We start from the raw sequence: 24251 nt of genomic DNA on the forward strand, positions 1-24251 counted from the left end.
CAATTTAGCTTTTGCTGAAAGGCTGCAGGGAGGAGAAAGATGAGGCCACATCCATTCTGTGAGGCAAGTTGCCAGTTTAGCATTGCCTATTGTTTGCTTTTCAAATGGTTCACCACACTCCCAAGGCTGTCCCAGGTCTCCCAGATGTCCCACCTCACATCACCCCATAACCACTGAGGGGTTTTTAACCCTCAGACCCCTCCATGGGGGGCAGCCTCTTTGTGTTCTCATGAATTCAGAACAACAGGAGCTTCTGGTACTGCAGCACTCCACATACTCTCATTTATATTGGTTCATAAAAACAACAACCACAACAACAACAGCAACAAAAAAACTCACAAAAAAAAAAAGACCAAAAAAACCCCACGTCAAAACAACAACAACATCAAAAAAAACCAAAAAAACAAACCATCAAACAAAAACAAGCCACAAACCACAGAGCAATTAATTATATGCTTGTTCCAGGTCTGAAGGTATGTCAGGCTCTCAAAATGCCATTTAGTGAACTGAAACCCGAGGTAGCTGTAAAAGTGAGAACCAACACCAAGACCAGATTAATCATGTAAACTCAAACTGCTTCTACAGTATTGCTGGGCATGGTAATGATCTTTCCACTTGGTGCAAAACATGCATATCTTCCCGCACCATCTCGTGTCATGCAAATTTCATCTGCCACTAACTTGAACTGCTGACTGGCAATGAAGATTATCAGAGCATTTTGCAATAAAATGCTTTACCTGAAAATCCACCAAAATCTCTATCATCCTTACAGGATAACTAGTCCATTTTGAAGTATTTTTTTCATGTTTAAGAGCTTTTCTAATCCTGCACTGAAGTGAAGGTAAAACCTTTCAAAAGTCTTTGTCAAAACATTTCTCTTCAGATTGCAATTCCATCTGTTTTATTTTGCTCTCTCTTACTGCTTCCACACTTCCCTCAACACGCAGATCCCCTCCTGGATAAAAGGTTTCCAAGCAATTTTTCAGCCTTGACAAATACAGTGGGTCCTTTTTCCCATAAAATTGAACAGAATGCTCCGCATGCCTTTAGAAATACAACAAATTATTTAATGGAAAAAAAAAAGGCATAGCAATTCATACTGTTATTTGGAAATTTTCTCCTCATTCTCAGGGCCAAAACTGCATGAGTAAAAGGTCACTTCCCAGATGTGTGTCTATAAATATATATATAAAATAACCACAGAGGCACATATGAACACACATATACATCTTCAGTAACACAGGGCAATACCTGGCCACTGGCTTTCAGGTGTGATTAATTTCAGACATCAATATTGGTTCCTATAGCATTTGACAAATGTATCACAGCACTAATTATCACACTCCGAAGTGTGGCTGAATTTGGCAGCTTCTTTCCCTACCTGTCACCCAGCCAGGGACCTCTTTGTCTAGAGAGATGCTTCAGGCCAGTTCTTAGGTCTGGCTTGACCCACCATAGACCACCACATCTATGGTGCTTTTGGGCAGTGCTTCACCCTACCTCTCCTGCTGGGCTGGGCAGGAACGAAAGCAAACTAATTTCCCAAAAGGATGGCTGGGAAAATTCTTTGCTGACTGCCAGAGCAGTCTCTTCCTGAGAAAAAGAAACCTCCAGGTAGAGCTCTTCTTTTTGAGCCTCCAAGGCAGTGCAGAGGGTAGACAAGCCATTCCAGGAATTAGCCCTAAGAATCTATTTTAGGTAACTGAAAGAAAGGGCTGCCTGGACAGATTTGCTGGATAGATAAAAATCTATTTCCCAAGCACAGGGAAAGTGCCCAGGGCTGAAGACCTCCAGTGTTAGCCCAGCAAATATATGAAAATAAATTAAAGGCACACCTGCTGCTGCCAGAGATCTTCAATTCAGCTATTGCTTCATCTCCAGCAGTGCAGCCTGACAGAACAACTTTCTCCTAGCCACCCTTGTCCTCTTTTGGTGCACATTTCCCTTCAGCACATGCATAACAGAAAATCCACGAGTAGGTCAGCAGTTGCTTTTGATCACTAAAGTTAGATGAGATGAATCCCACCCAGAGAGAGTAAACAATTCGTCAAGGAGGAAGAGCTGAGGCTCAGCAGGCGCCAGCATCCAGCCCTCCCGTCTCAGTGCCTCACCTACTGCCCAGTGCCACCCTCCTTTGGTTTGTCCCCTCAGTCTGGGAGGGATCACCCTGCCAGCCCTTCCAGCAGCCACAGCAGGGCCATTCTCAGGGTCACCCACACTCCCTTTATTCACACATTCTCCTCTTTCTGCTCTGCCAGCTGTGTCCATCTCCACACAAGAGCAAGCCTTGACAACTGCTTTCACTTAGTAATTGTCGTAGGTTTTACCCCAATCTTACATTTGAAACTAATGAAGGTTCAAATCTATTTAGAATGGAAGACAAAAATCTATAATAACTCTCATTTGGTTCTGGCACTTGGAAATGTGTAACTACTTAACACATATTTAGACATAGTTTATAGCATCAAGGTATGTCCATTTAACATGATAAAGTTGCAATCCAGCAGAAGTGTTGAGATTAGAAACTGGCAAAAGTGAAGCAGAGATTGATTTAAAAGGGTTTTTCATTGAACCACAACCTCACCACATGGCATTTGCTTCTGTGCTGTCTTTTCAAGTAGCTTTTGCTCATGCATCACTTCTGCTCCAATGTATCTTCTCTTAAGTGACAGGTGTGTACAACCTATATTGCAATTGCTGAAAGACTGCACAAAATATATAATTCTGGTTTGGAGATTAGCCACAGTTCTATTTATGGCCTGTCCACAGGCACAGAAAATATTGAATAGTGTTAATAAGAGTGGTAGACTGGAAGGACAGTTAGAGCATCACAGGAGAGCTAAAAAACATTCCTGAAGACTCTAAAGTATCTGGTGGTTCTAAGAACAAGGTTTTTACATTATATACTAGAAAAACTGTATGAAACTCATTTCAAGAAGTTAAACACATGACATTGGTTTAACTTGCTTGATTTTTATAATAAAATAAGCTGAACGATCATTGCTGCTTTGGAAATCTTAGTTAAGACTTTAAAGAATTTTTGGCATCCTCTGAAATGTTAACAATATATATCAGCACAATCTGGTGGACAAGAACTTTGTTTGATGCAAGCAATGGAACAAAAAGATGACTCCCAAATGGTCTGGTCATGAAAAGAGAAAGAGCTTTATATCATCTGAGTCTAAAGAAAGAAATAGATAAAACAACACCTTGTATAAAGAAAGAATTAAAAGGAAACCATTCAAGAGGTAGGGAATAATCACTTTCAAAACAAGGAAAATGGTATCTCCAACAAAGCCAGATTAGCATCTGATATGTTGAGTTTTACATAGTGTGACTGAATTACTTGATAATACAGCAATTACACACTTCCAGTTAAAACAAAATCAGCAATTACAAGTCTGCTGTAATTAAATTTCCACAATAGACTTGGTGTGAAAAGGAGGAAAATTAATCAAAAGATAAAAGAAGTGACATAATTTAATAGAGAAAAAATCTACAGTAGGAAAATCAATCAGAAAAAAGGACAAAATCATGATTTTCATAAATTACACTGTGACCTTTCAGAGAACTGCAAGATAAAAGAGACAGAAAGTGATGTCATTGTCACTTAGGCAGAATGATTTCTAACATAATTTCAAAGAGCTACGCAGTCCCTTTATGACAGTTAAACAAAAGAACACTCAAAAGTCATGTACATCTGAAAGAGTGATTGCTCCTTAAGCCAGAATTTAAGGCACAAAAATTGTGTACAGCAGTTTGGAAGAAGGATATCTGAGATTCTGATGGTCTGCAAGGTTTTTTTCTGTAAATTCCACTCATTACCTTTCTGGAATTATCCAAGTTTCCTCCATTCTTACATTGCAAAAAACCTGAAGAGGCATAGATGACCCGCTATGGTTCATGCCTTATGAGTCTGTGTGTCTCTGTGTCACTTCTGGTACACGATATTTCAAAGGCAAGGCACGAAGTTTGTTAAATACAACATCACCGGAATGGACTGGGGAGGGAATCTGAAGGACAAAAGTGAGAAAACTCATAGGTTGAGATAAAGATGGTTTAAGAGGAAGAGCAAAGCAAAATAAGGAATTCAATCCCTACTTCCCACCAGCAGGCCAGTGTTCAGCCATAGGACAGCAGGGCTCCATGGCACATGGTGGGGACTTAGGAAGACAAATGCCATAATTCTAAACTTTCCCCCACCTTTCTCCTTTCCCCCCTCTCTGTATATTCTGAGCATGATGTCACATGTTGTGGGACATCCCTTTGGTGCCTGGCAGCCTGTTGTCCCAGCTATCCCTCCCAGCTCTGTGTGCACCCCCAGCCTCCTTGCCCGTGGGGGCTGTGAGAGGCAGAGAAGGCTGGGGTGCCTGTGCAAGCCTTGCTCAGCATAACAAAACCACCCCTTTGTTACCAACACTCTTTTGGTCACAATCCATTGCTCCATGCAAGCTACCCTACAGAAAACTGAATTTACCCCAGCCAAAAGCAGAGAATAACTGCCCTTTTTGAGTGAAGTAAGCTGCAAGGAATAAAAATTTAATATTTCTTTAACATTTCATTTTTACACACTGACCGTAGCTGCTCCCAGCACACCAGGCAAGACCAGGCAGGCTGCAAAATTCCCCAATTGCACTCCCCGTGTCCCTGCAGCTCTGCAGGCTTTGAGTCACCTCCTCCCAAGGCAAAGGGTAATTCAGTCTCCACATCCAATTCCCAGGCTCTGGCTGAGCACTTCAATAGAGATTGCTATCAGCTGTAAGGTCAGGCTCCAAGATGTGGTGATTAAGCATAGGAGTCACACCTGAGATGTCACCCAGGAGCTCTCAGAGGGTAAGGACTGCACGGAGCCTCTCAGATCCTCCCAGCCCAGGGCAGGGTCAATAGCAGTCCCCTGCAGCTGAAGGGTGCCTCTGCTCATTACAGACCTCCAGAGCCAAGCTGTCCATCAGGCAGGGGAAATATTGAACAGGAGAGAAGGAGAAAGATGAACTCTTCGTCAGAGTCAGTATGGGAGGAGAGGAGTAGCTGTCAACAAAGCTCCTGGGGAGCCAAACAGCTTAATGGAACAAGTGCCCATGCCAAATAGGAAACTGGGCCCTGCAGCTGACACGGGATTCAGCTGCATCGAACATGAAAAATACCATTAGTGCTTGCATTGGAGTGAGTAATTACATAGCTGCTCTTCTGAGGGACACCAGGGATCCTCAGGCTGCACGTCTGACTCCACACTCGGATCTTCACTTGGTGCCAGAACGATTATTTTTGTGTTCCAGGCCGTAATTCCTCTTGATTACACAGAGCTGCTTTCCAATCAGCTTGAAAACAAACTGATGACTTTTTGATTGTGCTAAGAATATATTTTGACACATTTTGTGCAGAAACCTTCAGCTGGAAATCAGGGATAAATCTAACTTTTTACAACATTTATAATAGAATACTATTATATACTACTAATACAAAGAAAAAAAGCATGTTTATTCCAGTGGCAGATGACTTTTTATCAACCATGTGCTGCTGAACACATACTTGCTTTGATCTTTTTATTTTGTGCCACAAATATTAACAATATTGTACAAAAAAGAAAAAAAGGAAATAAGGAAAGATTAATAATTTATCAGAGATGAGCTGAATCATTTTCCCCTGCTTTGTGCATAAGCAGCTTGGCAACAAAGATAACTTCAGGATCAATCTTACCCTTATTTTCTATTATGTACTTCCTGTTGTTCCCAAACAAGATTAATTTTCTTTTATGCAAGTCACCAAACAGTCTTCACAAAAATAGGATTTTGAATTTTTTTTTCTCTCTCCCTCCTTCTCTCCCTCACATTTTATTTTATTTTATCTGTGTTAATAAAACTGCAGTGACTAGTAAAATTCAATTTAGAATTATTTCCACCTAGAAAAGTTTAGACACTTTTCCCCACCTCTTTTCACAATGGAGTCATTTCTTATTCCAAACAGTTAGAAAGTAGATCTTTTATGGCACAGTTTTGTAAAGCAAAGATTCTGGAAGGACCTAAAGAAAGAAAAGCATTATGTTTCTGGCAAAAATCATCTCAGCAAAATAGATACTAATGGATATTCTTTAGCAAATTCCCCTCTGTTTTATTAATTCATGGACTTAATTCACAATGAACAAGACATCATGAGCAATTTCTGCAGATTTTTTTTTCTCTTTGAGAATGTTAAAGATTTTTTTTTTTTATATTAAAGGCATCTTGCAGAGTTGCAAAACATATTATTGATATAGAAAATGGGAATTTTTATTTACCTGTGATAGCACCCATCATGAAAATGAACGGGCAGAGAAGGCTGGGATTTTGTTTGGTTTGAGAATTTTTTAAACTCTTTTGATGTTCACCATATTTTCTCACTTCACTCATGGCTGACTACAAAACTAGGATAATATCTTTCACTTATTGGTGACCTTCTGAATTTTAAAGTTGTATGGATTTTCATATTTGCAATTTCATTTTCACTATTATTTTAGTTTCCTGTGCTTATCCCCCAATTTATTACTGTTCCACTGAACTTAGCACTGTCTGGAGCGTGTTTAGATGAAAACCAGAAAAATACTTTTCATTTAAATAGCCATCATTTGAAAACTCTACCTAAGCTATGGCAATGTAAGAGTAGCTCCAAAACATTTAAAAGGAGAAGGTAGAACTGGTTTGAACTGTTCCAGCAAAAATACAGCTGGTACTGGGTTTATCTGAAGACAAATCATTGTTCCTCTGGCACAAAACAAGACTGTATTACAACCATGGGCAAAAAACTTTAGAGGAAAGGGCTATGGCCACAATGATCAAGACATTGCTGTCAAGGTAGTTAATGACTTCATGGGAACACCTCCAGAATTGTGGATATTGACCCACAGGTCACTGATTTTCCAGTGAGATTACTCATAGTCCAAAATTCCAGATGAAGTATTGACAAAATAATTTCTTATTCTTTCACTGTCATTTCTTATTCCCACCGTGGAGCTGCAGGTCAGGAGGTATCCTGTATCCAAAGGCATTTTAAGCACCAAGAGGAAGCAGTCTCTGACCTGGACTGGGTATAGTTGTTTTGGGAGCAACCAGGAGTAAATCTGACTAGGAATTCAGTGCTGAGCAGAATCACCCTGACAGAAGATCTCTCCTGGACAAAATGCCTACTCAGCATGAGGAGCTGTCAGGAACAAGTTCATTTCATTGAAAACTTTTGGTGAAAACAAAAAAATCAAAAGGCTATTCAAGCATTTAATTCTGAGGCAGTCAAAATATTTTGTATCAGTAAGACAAATTGCTTTTTTCGAATGCAATATAATAAAGGCAAATTACATTTCCATCAAATAAAAAAAACCCCCAAGACTTGGAGGAATGCTTCCATTTCACAAAAAAAAAAAAAAAAAAAAAAACAGTTTGTGTTTCTCTTCAGTGCAGAAAGGAACCACACTTTTAACTCTCTGGCTGCCCTACTAAGTGGATTCTTCTCATTTGTTTGGCTGTAATGTAAGAGAAATTAATCTGGAGGTCTGACAAGGCAAAGTCCTGGATCTGGAAAATGAAGGAATCCAGGTTTTACTGCAACAACTGCAGGTAGTTTCCGATTCCACCCAAATCAGAAATACTGTCAAAAGACTTCTCCATTGTTTTGGGGTATTTTATCTTTTAAGTCCACAGAAGTGCAGAGAAGTAGAGAAAAAGGACAGAAGAGATTTACTGCAGCTTTGAACAGACATGCACAGCTCACATCTTCAGGTGATAGAAAGACAGAGGGGGAGTAAACCTCTCCAAAAATGTGTATGCAGCCTGCACTGTCTACATAAGGGCTTTGATTCATATCCAGACATCAGGATTTTATCTTCTCTTTGCTAAAAGGACAGGACAGATACTTCAATGAGGTCATTTATAAGAAATCATTACTCCCAGGAAGTCTAAGAAGTATTACTGCTAACACATTGAAAAGCCCCGGAAAAATTACAAATGTTGAAATTATTCTACTGTCAACTTCATCAGAATTCAATGCAAAGCCATCTTAGGAGTGTTGAGAGTAGAAATGCATGCTGAGTGTAGATCTGACATTGGTTTATGTTTATTTTGGTATTACAGACAAAGTATTCTCTTTGTTAATGGGGAAATAACCTATTTTTTACTTCAGTCAAGGAAAATTTCTTTTTATTTCCAAAAAAGAAGAAAATCTAGAAAGAGAATCATGTAATCAGGTAGGGCTGTCAGCAACATATGGCTTTGAGCAGGAAAAGGGAGGTTATTTCTGAACTTGTGAAGATGGGAGAATGTCTTTTATCAAGATAAAATACAAAACTTGTTTTGAAAACTTTACAATATTTCATCTGGGTTCAAACAAAAGCTGCTGACGACAGACACAAAGAATTTACATCTTCAGAGCCAGCTGAGGGAGCTGCAAAGTGAGCAACAGCTCTTGGCTCTGAGTAATTCAACATAACCCCTTCCTCTCCAAGGACTCACCCAAGAGTCCTTCCTAGTTACAGCAGGCTTCAGAAAAGAGCCTTCCTTTCTCTGCACATTTTTCAATGCTTTTTGGACAAACACTCTTATTTAGAGTTTTTCTGACAGGAGTGGGGAGAGAGCCAAGCTGCTCACTAGGATTGGGAGGTATTCCCTTGTGATGCCGTTGTGTGCTCCTGTGTTTCTCAAATCCAGCGGTTGCTCTGATGTTTCATGAGGGATTTTAAGAACCTCATTGCAGTTTAAAAATGGGCCTTAAAAATTCAGATGGCTCAGAAAGGTCTTCAAAATGCTGTTTACCTATCCAAGTCAATCCCAGATTCCAAATACTCAGATCATATCCAGAGAAATTATTACCAGACCCTGGCATATCCATCTTAAGAAAATTATCTGGCATTTTCTTCTAATGAACTCTGTGAATGTTTTATACTAGGCATAGAAAGCAAAATACAAATAGTCACCTGAGACAGGTCCACTGGTATGAGTCTGGTATCTAAATAACACAGCAGAAAAGCATACTGGATAAAAAATGTTTTGAATATTTCAGAAACACTTGTAAAGCTGCTCAGGAGGTGAAGATTTATAAGCACATTGACTGCAAGTGAACTTTTCTGCAGATAAATGATGAGCTCACCTTCTCCACAGGCTTTCAGCATTTGCATTAGGATACAGGAGCAGACTATTAAATTTGCAGCTGTAACCACTCCTGGAAATGATCCTATGACAAATCTTAGAGAACTCATAGAAATGCTTCATTAACTTATAGTGAAAGATACCAAAGTGAAATTTTGGGCAATGTAGTGGTTAAAAACACCCGTGAATACAGCTCTCCCACTATACCTCAGTCTACCAGCATCACACTTTGCCAAGGATGCTCCTGGCCAAGATCCCCAAGGTTTTGAGCATAGGCCCAAACAAAATACACTTTTCTTTTCCCCTCAAGCACAAACACATTTGACCAGTACTCTTATTTTGTACTCTTTTCCAGCATATGAGCCATGGTCATTTGCTGCAGTCTTCTGTACCAGGCAGCTGTCTATTAACCCACAGCGAGAGCTGATACAGCACAGAGAACACATGAGTTATTGGAGCAGACTTCCAAATGCATCCCACTGAGCACTGGGATCTTCCTTTACAATAAAAAAAGGGGAATTCCTTTAGTAAAACATCTTAGATATGGACTCAGACCCCAAATGAACTTGCATGCAATATGGGATTATTATAACAGGAGAGATCACATCAGCCTTCTAGTTTGGCTGCCTTTGGTGAAATTGCTTCAGTGGGAACAAATTTAAACATTGAGCATTTCCCCAGACTGCTATGCATCTGTAGGAATAATTTTATTTCCTTTCTCTCCATTTCTCTTGCTGCCTTGTTCTGGTGTGCTGGCTCCCACCAAACAATTTCACCTGACATTTGCTTGCAGAGTGTAGCCTGCCATGGCCATGGCAGAGATTTTCAGTTGAAATACATTTTATTTGTTCTTTTCCTAGGAGCATTAAAACTGAAATAGGGGTCAAAGTTAAGGCCTTCTAACCAGGTTTTGAGAAATGTTTCAGTGGGGGTGGGGGTTTGGCTTGTGGTCTTAAAGAAAAAAGAGGTTTCCATTGTAGCTCTTTTTCTGGGCAGTACTCAGAAATCAAATCCCCTGAGCCTCCCCCCCTCCAGCTCAGGGGAGCTAAGGACATATCTTCCTAGTTTTACCAGTGTGACATTTGCACTCTCATTTATAAAAACACATCTTACATTTTATTTGGGTTACCTGAGAGGTTTTCCTGTGTTTATTATAATTATTTAAGTTCCTAGAGAGACTAAAGCAACAAAAATCAAAGGAGGAAATTGAAATAAACCAAATCTTTCACCTTTCACAGTGCTCCTGCATTTGGCAATAATTACCATCAAGTAACAAAGAAAAACAAATATTTCCTTTTAAGAGTTGACACTAACCAATGGAAAACTTTCAATAAAGAATAGATGCTTATTCCAAACCAACCCAGATTGTATGGCAGAGCCAAATTTTACATTTTCCCTCCATCCATTTTTATTTCAGTTACCATTAGCATGAAAATAATGGCTGTTTCTCAGGGAGCTACTAATGCCTTCTAGAAACTCTTGAGAAACATAACATTTAAAGGCAATTTTCCTGATATGGCATATAGATATTTCCCCCTTTTCTTTTTAAATGTTTTATAAATGGAGAGATTTTATTGAAAGAGGAGCTCTGTTCTCCAGAAGCTTTTTGAATCCTGCTGTTTATGTTTAACCTGGAGTCATGATAATCCCCTTCATTTTTCTTTAATTTGTCATTTCATCTTTTCTATTTTAATAAAATCAGAGTAACACACAGCGTACTCTCTGGTAGCATCTGACTTAATGCAATAAGCAATTATAAACCTCCCAGTGGCTTGCAGCTAAACTTCTCCATATTCAGTGAGCAGCAGCCCCAGCGTGGCGTGTGATGCCCTGATGCTGGCAGAGCTGCACACACCAAAATGCTCCTTCTAATCATGTGTGCCACGGGTCCCTGCTGCTATTAGCATAGCAAAGGTGGCTGCTGAGGCAGGAACCACAGTGAAAATGAGACCAAGGGGTTGCCAAGGCACTCAATAATTCTCCCCAGCAGCAGGATGAGGTTTGATTTGCCTGTGAAGGAATGAATGTTGTGTGATCAGATGATTGATTCCACTCTAAGTTCTTGCTCCTACTGCCATACTCACCTATAGGGCGTTCTCTGACTCTCTCCTCACAGCACTCAGGTATAACCAAAACCCAGGAGTGCCCCCCCAGCACTGCCCCATCTCCTTCACAACCCCAGCAGCATCACTTGCTCCCAATTCTGCAGTGAGCTCCTTGTGCACGAACAGCCACTGGGGAGCACTTTTGGCAACCTGCCCGAGATTTCTGTGCCAAAAACTGAGGAATAGCAATAACGCAAACACAGGAAGCCACCTCAAGTCATACACGCTATTTCTGAGGTGCTGTGCATGCAACAGTGTGGTAAGAACATTGTTACAAGGCTCATGAAACCAAGCAGCTATTCTTTTTAATACAGCAACCAGAGGAGAAAGAGAAATACATTACTCAGTGAAGGGTGTTAATATAGCCAGAAAGCCTATAAATAGGAGAAAAGAGGAATCAGCTTGTTTTCTTGTGCAGGTTGAGCTAAGCATGAAGGCACATTTCAGAGCACCCAGTGAGACTGGCTGGGAAGCTCAGGAGATTTCTGTTAGGGCCTGTCTAGACTGTGAGAAATTCCTGTGATTTCACAATGAAAATTTTATTTACAGAAACTCTCTTTGTTACTCTATTTGTGTGAGCTTCAAATGTAAAAGTCTTTTTCTTTCCTTTGTGCTTGGTTCTTTCCACAAAATGTATGCTGAGATTAGGTTCTCAAATGCCCTGAGCACGAGTTATTCAGACAATACTTTAGTTCTGGGTTGTTGGCAGTCTTTGAAGGGAGACTTGTGCCTGTCAGAGCTTAGATTTGGGTTCAGTTGCTGGGTCTTTTTAATCACTGCAGTTTTTATGCTATCCAACAGGCACTCTTCCAGTCTAGATGAAAATGCAAATAATACAAAGCAGCTTCTCACTACAGGTTTTAAAAGCAGAAGGGAAGAAAACACGTATCAAAAATTTCACTGGACTCTCAGTAGCTTGCAGTATGCAAGTATTAAATTTGCCCAAATGTCTGAAGTTAATCAGAATGCTTGCTGTAATGCTGGTAGTTATGCCCTGATGTCCCCATGACCATTGTACTGCACCTCTCATTTTAATAACTTTTCTGACAATGAGGGCTATGCAATGCTGATCTTCAAGTGCCAAGTTATGTGGTATTTAGATATCAGAGAAAGAAAACCCTTTCTGTTAACACACAGAAAATGGACTTGTGTAGACAGAAAGCTATTTAGCAGTAAAAGAAGCAAAACAAAGCAGCCCCACAAACACTGCCCCTTCCCTGGGTTTTCTCCTGTGAACAATAAAAAATGGCAGGTTTTGTGTTTTATACAGGGAGTGGGGAGGGAATAAATGTTGTGCTGTTGTCAGAGTGAAAGACTGAATACTGGTGAAAAATTCTGACATTTAATCCCCCAATTAAGGAATAAAAATAACATTGTAACACTTATAAAACACTCATAACAATGAACCAAAGAGTACTTCTGTTTAGTGTGACTTGTAGAAGAACACTAAAAGCAACAGTGTTTATTTAGAGCAGAGATGGCTGAGAAATTGCGAGCAGAAATAGGAAATGCATTTCTGCAAAGCTCAGACAAACCCTCTCCCCACCATGGCTAAGGTTCCTCTGCCCAAAGAAATTCTCCTCAGGGACATTGGTCATCAGTTCCCATTGACCTGGCTATTGTGTAATGGTTATTTTCATGCTCTACCTGTGTGAAATTAGTTTGTTCTCATCCACCTCAGCTCAGCTGACACTTGGTCATCTCAGCACAACTCTGTTCAGTGGCTGAATAGAGAACGATACCTCACTCTTTCCAAAGAGCTTACTGCCCCATGCTATGGGAAAAATGTTTTCTCCCTCATATTCTGTCTCCCTCTGCTGATGCTCTTAAATGAAAGGTTTGCTCTCAGAAAGACAGAAATTACTAACTAGTAAAAACAAATATGTCTCAGAAATTGCTAACTAGAAGAAACAAACATATCAAAATGTTCTGCTCAGCCACATTGTGCAACATTCTGGGTATCGTTTAACCAAAGAGAGAACATGAAAATCCCTGGTTAGAAAAAATAGGTATGTGGCTAAATTACTTACAAATGAGCTGTGAAGCATGTAAAATTAGTGCAGTTGTATTGGAAAAATATTTACAAAAATTGCCTAGAGTCAGGGTCTGGTGAGAGCTGACAAAGAAAACAGTTGCTGCCTCAATAGGCCTGGAGGCCAGAAAGAGGGCAAGATGAAAGAATGCAGCTGTATTTGGTCTCCGAAATAAATTAGGAGAAGGGGAAGCAAGGCATTATATGAGCTCTTGCTCATGTGACCCTTATTTCAGTGGAAATTAAATATGCAATGGATGTTTTATGCATGAAGAGAGAAAGGGTTGAAAATGCCTTTTTGGAAATCCACAGTCTACTTTGGGTAACCTCACATCTAGGGAGAAGAGAGATGGAAAGCACCAAAGGGAGGGCAGCCAGACTGAGTTCAGGCTGGAAAAATGCTCCAATTTGCTCGATTTTCAAAGTGTATAAAAAGTCAAGAGAGAGGAACACTCAGATAACACAGACTAAGCTGTCTTTTTCCTTTTCCCCACCTGCTTTTCAACTCTAAATTTTCTTCCCATCTGAGCTGCCTCTCTCCTTCTTTCTCACACTTTGCCCAGAGCAGTCAATATCCAAGCATCTTCTTTCCATGTCTTTCCCTTTCTTCTTTCACAGTAAACTAAAAGGAAACACCAATTCCTTCACTTACATCACAAATCACTTGTACAAAACACCCCTGAGGCCCCAGATCACAAAAAGACAAAACATACATATTGTATGTAGCAAAAACAAGAAAAGATTTGAATGTTTGGGGCTTCCAGGTGAAGAGAAGCAGTTGCTGATAAATTCACTGGTTAAAGTTCTTATATGGTGTTGATTTTTCTGCATAATTCTCTGTTGCCTTGTGGTTGGGTTTTTAGACATTTATTGGAAACAAGTAGAATCTCATCACAAGCAGGGGTTAAGAAGGCTCTGCAGGCAAGCTCTGTTTTCCCTCCCCTTCCTAAATTATATCAGGGGAATTCACTTCTTTTCTTGGCTGTAAACTCAGCAGGATAAAGATCAGTATCATATTCACCACAGGTTTGAAACAAATCTAGACTGCATGAACAAAAATAAAGTAAAATAGAAATACTAAGGCTGATAAGAGTGATACAATGAGACAAGAGCTTGTTCCTCTGTGAAGTTTCAGTCCAGGACAACAACTTGGACAGGAAGTGTCTGTGAGCCACCAGCACTTCAAATTTTACAGGCTGAGATAAAATAATTTCTTTGTGATGCAAATGCCTCTCAAACAGAGATAGGGCAGCTGATGTATTAATGACAGTAGGGGAAATTCATCAGACACGTTTATTGAGACCAGAGCTTCACCCTACATTTCCATCTTGACTGATCAGCCCAATGCAGCTTAAGCCTGTGAGCAACATCACATTCTGGATCTTAACATAAGTTTCTTAAATGTATAGTTCTCTACAATGAATTTTTTTTTTAAGTCAAAAATCACTGGAAGAGCTTTTTCTTCTCTTACATATCAATTACAAAATTTTCTTGGATTAATTCTATGATCTGTATAGCTGCTGTGGTACAGGAAGTCTTTATCAAACCAATAAATGTTTAGTATCAGTTCTATGCCTCAAATAATAGAAAACAGCAATATAGACTTTCTTTTCTTAACAGCTTTCTGACCTTCTGACTGCAATTCCCACTCTGAGTGACTGCAGTTCAGGAAAATCATGTATTCTGAAGAGCCTGGTGGCAGCAGAGAATCTCATCAATTTTAATCCCTGAAAGGTTCACAGAGTTTGAGCCTGGCAACAAAACGTTGCAGAACATGGCTGAGCAAAACAGATCTGGTCCCTCCTGACTCCAGTAACAGAGAGCAGCACCCCCTGCCCCACACAGCCTCTGCCTCTGGAGTCTGGAGGAGGAGCAGGAGAACAACTTGGCTGAATGCAGAGATGCCTTGTGTAAAGGCAGGTACCAAATCTGGCACACCAAGCGGCAGCTCCCAGGGTGGAAGGGACAAACGTCTACTCCTTTTAAATGAAGGACTAGCAGTAGGAAAGCTGAATTTCTGAATCTATTCCATCTCTGGGGAGAGAAGAGTAAGGCAGGGACTGATGCTTTTCCCCCTTTTATCCATGTAGTTCTGCTGCAGGAGCCACGATGAAATGCAAACCCTGTTCTTCCCCAGCTCCTCAGCATTCTGAGACAAAACAAGGTCCAGACCTGCCACTATCCAACTGAAATGGAGTTGTGAGAATGAATTGCTATCAATAATAAACCAAAGTTTGGTTCCAGTCCTGCAAACTCAAATCCTCCTTGTTCACAAGCTTTTTCCTGGGGTTTGAGGACCCCATTGAGGAACTGAAGAAACATGAAGGAGTCTCTGTCAGAACAGCCTCTTGAACCCCTGTTAATAGTATGACAATATCTCACTTCTGTATGTTCCTAAAATTCATTTTCCACACCCAAAAATATGTAAATTCAATAAAGCACTATATTTAAGTAAAAAGGCAAATGTTCCTACAAAGAAGACAGAATAATGGGCAATACATAATTCCACACTAACACTCTACATCTCTATAAATATATTACATACATACTTCTCCAAAGCTTGTTGAAGACATTTCACTGCACAGGGAAAGCAGATTTTATTTTGCTACTCTGACCCACAGCATTTAACACTATTCAAAACAAAAACAAATATTGATGGCCTTTTCCAGGAGAAATGTGGCATGTTGGTCCAGGCATGATGATGCTCAGCACAGCATGAACAACAGGGAGGCACCTGGGTGCATGTTCCTGCTGCCTCAAAAATCCTTGCACAGGCTAAAAGGCTGCCTTACTGTCCTGGTGTCCACTGAAAGCAAGGCTGTTTAGTCCAGGTTCTTGCTGCAGAAGCACCTGCACTGCTGCAGCAGCTCTCTGTTTACTCCTCACCCTGTTTGCACATCACTGGAGACATCAGCATTGTCCTGAGCTGGCAGTTCTTTAAAAGATGTGAGTTGAGGTATTGATTAAGAGAGACACCAAGTCCTCATCCATATCTTACAAGTAAATAGGGGGAAAAGCATTGCTAAATCTGTAGTCTAATTATAGCTGGAAACAACTAAGGGCAAATGTGGAGAATTATTAAGCTGTGAGGAGCAATAGGAGCAAGCTGGAGGAAGCCATAGATAACTCAATGGGTAATAGCTCTTCAGCAGACTGTAGGGAACACAGTAAAGTTGAGATATTTGCTCCTACAGTAACAGAAATTCAGATTTTATTTACTTTGTGGCCCACTGGTCTGTTTTCTTTACCCAGATCACACTAGGTGGGTATAATTCAGTATTCCTGCATCCTTCCTTTGAATAGCCTGGTGTGAACATAACTAGCAGAACATATTTTTGGTGGATATACATTCTTCCTACTCTTCTTTAGAGAGGGGTCTCACCTCAACTGATGAGGTTGTATATGCATTACAAACATGTTCATGTCAAAGAGCAGGGGCTGAAAATTTGTCCTGTGTTCTCTCCTCCAGTATTCCACTGACTGAACTCTAGAAAGTATATTTTAAATTATAACCCTCCTTTTTATTTCCTACAGATACAGTCCTTCTTCCACAAGAAATCTCCTTTGGACAGGAGTTCAGTGGTAGATGTAATACATCAGATGGGAAGCTTGATGTATATCAGCAGCAGACCTAAGAGGCTGAGACTGTGGAGCCATCAGGAAGGAACATAATGTGAAATTGCTTGTACATGCTGTTCTTCTGCTTGCTGGAAAAGCTCTGTTCTTGTGACACTTCAGGGGATTAAGCTGATGAGTGTGCTATGCAACCAGGAACTAATGCTGCTTAAAAGAGCCTTTCTGAAACTTTTTTCCTTGTTTTTTTCTCTTTTTTTTCCCCAGACTGGTGACCTCTCATCCAAAGTTCAAGCTCTTGTTGTCTCTCTAAATGGAATGTGAAAACACAAATAGGACATGTATCAGCTTCATCGTGGAGAGCTGTGTCTGTAGGGAATGGGAGAAGTGATGAGGGGGAAGCTCCTTGTTTCCAGGCTGAAATAGAGCTGCTGACAGATCTCTCTTGCTGCCTGTTTTTCATTATCCTTGGAGACTGGCATCCTGCCTCAGCAGAGCAGGAGCACCGGTGTGGGTCTCAGACCCAGAGCTCCTGTTCCTTGGTGGCCTTGGGTGGGTCATTTCTCCTGTATCAGGACTGCCCCAAGCCATCTTCCCCCAGCCCTCAACTGAGCAAATGCAGCTCCTGGAGAACAGTGCTCTCACTCATTTTCTTCAGATGACTAAACTGCTGTCCTCAGATGAACATTCCCAGGATATCAGCTGATAATACAGCTTTTGATTTGGACACCCACATAAAATCATTCAATTGAAGGCTGGATTTTCACCACAGCCACAAGAGACAGAGCTCAGCCTTATCTGCTCTGCTGTGTAACCACTAAGCACAGTTGCTTTTAAAACTTGTAACACTGAACTTTCACAAGCTTGTAAAACAAAAACTTTGTGTTCTGGAACAACTGCTTCTCATGCAGAAGAAAAGATCCCCACTCTTTCAAATGCGCTGCATAGAGCATTTGGTTCTACAGTTATGGTTCTATAGTTATGGTTCTACAGAAGAAGGCGCTTTGAGAATTAGTTAAGAGAGACACTTCCTAACCTGGCTCAAAAGAATGAAAATAACCATTGAATGCATTATTCTTGAGGGAAGAGCAAGAACCTAGTCATCCTCTTTTAAACCAACAAAAGTTAGTAATTTCATTCTTTTGGCAATTGTTCTAAGGAAGGCAGTAGATAATGCAAAGTGACAAATACATTGGCATAAAGAGTGAAAAACTACATTGGTGAATCATTTTTACCACCAGTAAATGTTATCTTACTCCACATAGAAAGGAAGATCAGCCCATTTGAAAAGCCAATGTTGCTTGAGCTAACCTGTTTCCTCATTTTCAGAGCTTGAAGTCAGTGATGCACTGGATCAAGGACAGTTGGCATCTCCCTTAGAACTATTGATCCTGGGTTTTTGGCAGCAGCTGGAAGGTTTGCTGTGCCACCTCCCTGGCTAAAAACTGAGGATCTCATCTGCAGAAGATGCCAGCCTGCCTGGGGACAACTTGTCCATAGATTTTAAGAGGACAGCCACACAGCAGCAGCAGTGGCTTCCTTGAGCCCTGACAGCTATTCTGATGACTTTCCAGCTTGGATACTGTGATTCCTGCCATGCACAGGGAGAAGACACATGGTCACTCCAAATCCTGAACTGTGCACAAAATCCTCTCAGCAGGATGCACAAAACTGAATCCTGCCCCCTGAAAACACAAGTGCTGAACAAGGAATAGCTTCTCCTGTCACAGGATGGCAGATCTGGGGATGGTTTGCATTGAGGCAGGCACTTGTCACTGGCCCTGGGGAGGCTGGGGAGTCAGACTTGTGTTTCTGTATTAGGCTGGGGCACAGTGGCAGCAACCATTTGCTTCCACTTTCCTTGCCTTCCCCCAAAGCAATTACCAAACCCACGAGTCTCTGTCAGAGGGAGGAACAAGAGAGCAGGTCCTGCTGCTCTGCCAGCCCAGGAGCTGCCCCGCACTGGGGCTGTGCCCACCCCCTGCTAGATGCAGTGAAATGCCACAAGCCCTTCCCATTGCCAGCCTCAGACAGACAGCTCCTGAATTTTAAGTACTGTAAGACTCAGTCGGTTTTCCCCGTCAAATTGCCATTTTATGGGATAGTCTGAAACTTAAATACAATGAACTTTATTGCCAATCTGACATTTATCTGCAATGTATATTTACTGCCTGGAGAGCGAGGGCGAGTGGTGTGTTTTCTGCTCTGTCAAACAAGGAAAAGATACAGCAGGACTCTCCCCATTACCTCCACTAAAAAGAATCAGATTTATTTACCTTGACTTGAGAGAGTTGTTTTCACAGGATGTCTCTGTACTTTACAAGCTGTGTGAGATCTACCTGGTTCTTAATAAGGTATAAATACATCCTTCCTCTTTGACTGTAAGACCCTGATACAGGGGGGAAAAGCTGAAAAGAGGAGAATGTTTGTTATATTGCAAGCTTTCTACAATACCAGTCTAATGAGATAATATGTTTATTTATTATAACAATAAACACAGCTGTAAAATGGACCATAAAAAATAATAGATGACTCACAGATTTCTATACCCAACATGTCAGCTGTAATTGGGGAATAAATTAAATGATCCATCTGCTTGCCACCTTCTACACTTTTTTCCCTGGTATCCTCAATATTTAAAAACAGTCAGCATTATTTATATTAATTACTCACTAACAACAGCAACAACAAAAACTCTGCAAGGAAATTGATTGTCCTTGTAATATAATTCCCCAGCCACATCACACTCACACATGCACTGTAGTCTTTCCCTTACACTTAAATTTAATGAGTATGATGGACTTGCTTTTCCTTATTAATAGTTTTCACTTTATCATGCCAATACTATTGAGTCTTCTCTTTATTAGTGCTTGGAGACAGTGCTAGCAATGATACATCATATAAGAGGCTGAGAGACAGTTCAATCCATTAGGCTGGGAAAGAAGGCTTCATCTCCTTTCCAGGAGCAGCAGCTCCAGAATACACAACTCTGACAGTGTCCAAAAAAATTGGGATAACATCAGCTGAAAATTCCAACAAAGGTGAATTTTTTGGGATAACAGACCTTAAACAAGAAATATTTCCTTTCTCAAATGTGTGTAAATTTATAGAGGCAAATAGTTGCACTTATATAAACAAGATAGGAGACAGAAACTCATGCACAGCCAGATCCAGACTTGATGCAAAAAGAACACAAATTTCTGTCATGTCCTTGCCCAATGTTAGACTCCTCAGGGAACAGTGCCATTGCTTTGGGGAACCTTAATTGATCAGTGACAAGTAATTGCCATCAAGTCTCTTCATTCTTTAGACTGTACATTTAATCTGGAATTACTGCAATATTAGTTTAGGAGCTGACTAAGAAAAAGAGGTACAATGATGTAAAAAAGCTGTTTTGGAAATTCCTTTCTATTTTTAACATTAGTATAAAGCAGTCATATCTGGTGCAGAAGATTAAACAGTCTTGAAACTTTGGGATTCTATGTCTTAGAAAATCCAGCCTTAAATGTTTCTGTGGTAGCTGTTGATTACAAAAGACTAAATAGCAAAGAATATTTAACAGCACAGTGGGTCTTTCCACTAGCTTAACCATAAACTGTATCCTAGGATGTCTGAACACCAAATTGGGTCCAAACTTTCTTCTATATCCAGCTTTTTTTGGGTATTTCAACCTAGCAACATTGAAAACTTCATCAATACTTTAGTCCTCCTGCCATTATTGAAAACATCCAAATTATGTAAACATTTACTGTGAGCATAATAACACAATATAATAATGTAGAAATCATTTAAATCACATAATTAAAAGAATGAATACATGAATATATTTGCAGGTAAAATTTACTGCAATCACTTTTTAGACAAATTGTCTATCATTTATTTGGCATATGGTCAATTCTACCTTTCTCAATATTAGCTCTAAAGTTTAGAGTTTAAAATTGTGCACAGTTAGTAAGGATATCCATTAAAATTGCACAGATATCTGCAAACATAAATGAGCTTTTTTGAACCATGCACATTTCTGCCTCCAGCTTTCAAACACCTTCACCTCACTCATTCTACAGGCAAAAAAATTAATGTTGGCTGTTGCATTGAATGGACTCTTTTAAAATGTGTTCCCCCTCTTTTCTGTAACATCTTTGTGCCTTCTGACAGACTATATCCTTCTATACAACAGAAAGTTAAATAGTGGAAAGCATGGAATATTTTGAAGTCGGGGCTTTTCTCCTTGGTGGGCTGTTTGGATGCTTTTTTGGCAGAAAATCTTTCAGAAAAATCTCTCAGACAAAGAAGACAACAGAATGCTCAGCCCCTGCTGAAAGGGTTTGAAGTGCAACACACAGAAGGTGCATCTGCAGTGAGCAGTGCTTTAGCTGGCAGCAATAACACCTCAGTGAGGAGAATTCTACTTACAAGTTGCTTTGCCTAAATACAAGAAGATGGTCGAGCAGCTATATTTCAAAACCAGTCAACAGATTTTCCATCTACTTTCAATTTTCATTCTCCTCTCCCACAGTACATGAAGTACCCTACTGCAGGCACCCTGCATGAGTATGTCATTGATTCACAAGGGCAAAGCTACTTTTTCTAGTTAGAAATTAAAAAGGTTTCAGTGCCTGTGGTGGGTGGTTATAGAGGTTATTGCTAGTTAGTGCTATTATGGGATTTCACTTTCTCTATTTTCCATTTAGCCCATTTCCTATTATTATTCCAAAGGGTGCAATAATAAAACAGCACTGAGGATGAGACAGAAAATCTGAATAATAGGTATTATACTATTTTCTGAAAAAAGAAAAAGGAATATGGGTCCTGGTAGCAGCTTAGTGTGACATTTTTATCAAAAATAATGGAGGGGATATCTCTGTTTTTGTTGTGCATCCATTATTTCACCAGCTGCACTAAGAACCCATAATTCTTGAAGAGTTTTACTTTGGGGTTAGCAAGATGCAGACTCTTCTGAAAAAATTCACCTCTGGTGGAATTGCATGGGCAGCTACAGAATTGTCCTGGGGGGAATCTGATGGATCCTTCATTTGTAGATATTTTCTTCTAGCTGTTTTTCTTGGAGGATTTCTCAGATAGAAACTAGCACAGAAAAGCACCTTTTATTAATAGCACATCAGATCCCAGCAAGACAAAACATGTCACAAGTTGGAGAAAGAAAAGCCATCTCCTCCCTGCACTTGTTTTTGACCGATTATGGCCATTCAAGACTGTTTTCCAGTCTGTTGCAAGGTGAAAACTGCATTTATAAGGGGCAACCCAGTGCAATTAGTCCTTTAACTGTGTTAGGCCAGTAAGTTCATCTTTCTCAAGTCAAGGTGTCTTGCTTCAGAACAGCTCTGCCAGCTTGGCACAGTTCTCTGAACAATCTGACAGTAATCAGCTAACAACACTCCTGGAATATTTTTCTCATCCTCCAGTACCTGGTTTTGGCGGCAGATGTATCTTGGTTCTCATGGTTTCCAGTTTAGTTCCTCACTGATATCTTTCCATAGGCTCAATAAAGATCATATTGTAATTTGGGGTCTGATCAATCTTGTTATCAAAAAATATAAAATAATGGGCATATGCAGCATTATCCTTCCACTCATAAAATGCATCTATATTGAGGGCAGAGACATTATAGCTGTTTTATTGTTCTGACCAGATGCAGTAACATTTTAGGACAAGAAGAATAATTTTGTACTATATATTTAGCTGCAAGGGAAGAATCTGAGAAAACACCCCATCATATCCTGAATGCTGCTCAAAACTTCATCTACAGCATTAACTTCTGTGTGCAGATATTTTGAATTCTTTAACATCTGCAAGAATTCAGAACTTAATATTTCATGCATATTCTGGATGATGTATTCCCACTCTGAGACATTGACTGAGACGCAGGGAGTTTCACCAGCTGTATAAATCACCATATTTTGGACACCACTGGGAAAAGTCTGCTCTACTAGTGAAGCCCTGCTCCATGAGGTGTGGTAGAATGGGCTAAATGTGCTCCCTTTTTGTGGCTGATCTCACACAGCCTCACAATGAAGAGAGTCTGAGGAAAAGTGTGCAGGAGACTATCAAGAGAGCATCCACATGGAAAGGGAGAAACAACTTCTCTGCATAATTAAATTGCTATTGACAAATCTTTCACATACACACAAAAGGACAAAATAGAGGAAGAAATGTCAGGCACTACATGGAGTGAGGATATTTCTTCAATGGTGAAAATGAACAGGGTTATTTTCTTCCAGATGCAAAAATTAGACAAAACCACCACTGATGATTTACAGGAGTTTTTCTTTCTGTATTGAATGGAATCTTTATATTTTAACAACATTATTGTTGTGTTGTATTATGAGCACTGTTCAGATTCTCTAAAGAGAGTCTCCCTGTCTATTGTATCAGTTATGACAGTCTAGATTTTTTTTCACCAGCTTCCTTTTGGTTTCAGTAGTATCATGTCTAGATATGATTTTGTTTAGAGGCTGTGCAATGCAGGATTTTCTAGATATATCACTGTTACTAATGAAAAACGACATCAGCCAACAGATAGAAAAATGTTTAACTAACTTGAGAGGCAGCCCTGTTAAGTCAGAGTTCCTAAGGCTGTTGGAAAACTTTCCTAAAGAAGCAAGTAATGCAGCCATGCCAGAGAAATCCAGCAACCGAGATTCAGCCACGTTGCAGCAGGCAAACAAACTGGCTTATTCAAATGAGGTGAAAAGGAGAACAAAGCAGTAGCTGAGAGCAAGAAGCATGGTGTGGTACAGACAGTAGCTGTAGCTGTATCTAAATTCACATGGATTCAAGAGAGCTGTTGGTAGTTACAATCTGGGGGCAGTCTAAGCAGTAAACCAAGACCACAGAGGTTGTCACCTTATTTCAAAAGTTCCATACCTTCTTGGTGATTTCTCATGCGCAGCTCCTCACAGCACTAACCCCACCATCTCCCTAGCACAATCAACAAACCCCCAACTCTCCTCTCACACAGCTAAGCCACTCTTTTGTAGCACTCATCCTTATTGGACACAGCTGTGGCCTGTTAAGGGCAGGCCTGTTCCTAATCTTTGGAGATCAACACAGCTGCAACTCTTCAGGTGTGAGACTACATTCTGCACTATATTTTCTTACATTCTATCCCACCACACACAGATAGCATTGCTGAATTTAATTAGTGTTTTTCCAGATGATGGACATGGCTGTCAGGCCCATTCTCCCCCACTGGATTTACAGGTACGGGTGCACTTACAGCCCATCACATTACATCTTTCTGCACAGCCCCTCTCCAGCCAGCTCATCCCTTCCTGTTGTATCCATGGCACCCCTGCACATGCCAGTGTCTGCACGGTGAGCTGGGTGAGCTACAAGGTACCAGGGGCAGAACTGGAAAAATGCGAGGACAAAGTGTTAAACAGGAATTCAACAAGGACCTTGCAAATTCTTTAT

The sequence above is a fragment of the Zonotrichia albicollis genome, chromosome 7 (genome assembly GCF_047830755.1).
Source record: "Zonotrichia albicollis isolate bZonAlb1 chromosome 7, bZonAlb1.hap1, whole genome shotgun sequence".
NCBI lineage: Eukaryota > Metazoa > Chordata > Aves > Passeriformes > Passerellidae > Zonotrichia > Zonotrichia albicollis.